Genomic DNA, 1,682 nt, shown 5'->3' on the forward strand with positions numbered 1-1,682 from the left:
GGATATAGAAATGAAAGCAGATAGGTTAAAGGAAACTGAATTTATCTACCACAGAGTAAGTAACAGAGCATGGAAGTAGGATTTAAAGGACTAAGAAGAAAAAAAAAAGGCAAGAATAGAACTCTGGGAGGCCGAGGAGGGGGGACTGCACTCATGAGTTTGAGACCAGCCTAAGCAAAAGCAAGACCCCGTCTCTACTAAACATAGAAAAACTGAGGCAAGCGGATCACTTGAGCCCAAGTTGGAGGTTGCTGTGAGCTATGATGCCACGGCACACTACCCAGGGTGACAGCTTGAGACTCTGTCTCAAAAAAAAAGCAGGAATAGACAATTAATGCCAAAAAAATGATTGAGACATGACATGAGGTGTAAAGATTTTTTTATACAGGTTTCAAGTCCCAATCATATTTTTTCCAGGAAGTAGCTTCCTAGGAAAATGGGAGTAAATTTTAGGTGTAAATCTAAAGGCAAAATCTAGGAAGTTTTTCCTGATTTCCTGTGTTACATTCAGTTACCCATTTAGAATATGCCTCTAGGCTGGGCTTGGTAGCTCAATGCCTATAATCCTAGCATTCTGGGAGGCTGAGGTGGGCAGATTGCTTGAGCTCAGGAATTCAGTTATCAGACTGAGCATGAGCAAGACCCCTGTCTCTACTAAAAATAGAAAATTAGCCAAGCATAGTGACAATGTTGCCCCATAATGTAGTCCCAGCTACTCAGGAAGCTGAGGCAAGAGGATTGCTTAAGCCCAAGAGTCTGAGGTTGCTGTGAGCTATGATGATGCCATCATACTCTACACAGGATGACAGAGTGAGACTGTCTCAAAAAAAATGTCTGGGTGTGTTGGCTCATGCCTGCAATCCCAGTGCTCTGGGAGGCTGAGGCAGGTGGACTGCCTGAGCTCATGGGTTTGAGACCAGCCTGAGCCAGAGCAAGAACCTGTCTCTAAAAAATAGCCACGCATTGTGGTAGGCATCTGTAGTCCCAGGTACTTAGGAGGCAGAGGCAAGAGAGTCGCTTAAGCCCAAGAGTTTGAGATTGCTGTGAGCTATGATGCTGCGGCACTCTACCAAGGGCAAGAAAGTGAAACTGTCTCAAAAAACAAAAAAAACCCCACAGAATATACCTCTCCATATACCTTGTGCTGGGGGCTCCAGTCTTTCTGTTCTATTCTTTAAACAATCACTGAGACTCAAGTGCACCCTTTCCTTTATTTGGGTTTGGGTTTCTATTTATTTATTTATTTGAGACAGAGTCTCAGTATGTCACCCTCGGTAGAGTGCCGTGGCGTTATAGTTCACAGCAACCTCAAACTCTTGGGCTTAAGTGATTCTCTTGCCTCAGCCTCCCAAGTAGCTGGGACTACTACAGTGCCCACTACAACACCTGGCTGTTTTTAGAGACAGGAGGTCTCACTCTGGCTCAGGCTGGTCTCAAACCCGTGAGACCACCACACTCGGCCTTTTGGGTTTCTATTTTTGAGAGACACCAACTACCTCCTCCCTCTTAGTTTCCCTCTGAACCCAGGGTAGAGTTTGGTATATAAATTGGCACAGTCTGGCAAAACTTGACTTATTTACGACTTTTTCTAAAAAGCTCATGCGTCATTTCATGTATGTAGTAATAATAAGTATATATTAAGGTTACACTTAAGGAAAGGAAGTTTAAGAAGCCTCCATATT

At 43.9% G+C, this 1,682-nt stretch overlaps 1 protein-coding gene across 2 annotated transcripts in view; it reads left to right on the plus strand.

Moving 5' to 3' along the window:
* The window catches only part of ANXA7 (annexin A7), a 30,420-nt gene that overhangs the window by 22,217 nt on the left and 6,521 nt on the right, over nt 1-1,682 (plus strand). The window lies entirely within an intron of this gene.

The sequence above is a fragment of the Otolemur garnettii genome, unplaced genomic scaffold, assembly GCF_000181295.1.
Source record: "Otolemur garnettii isolate 467f Iridium unplaced genomic scaffold, OtoGar3 scaffold00008, whole genome shotgun sequence".
In the NCBI taxonomy this organism is placed as follows: domain Eukaryota; kingdom Metazoa; phylum Chordata; class Mammalia; order Primates; family Galagidae; genus Otolemur; species Otolemur garnettii.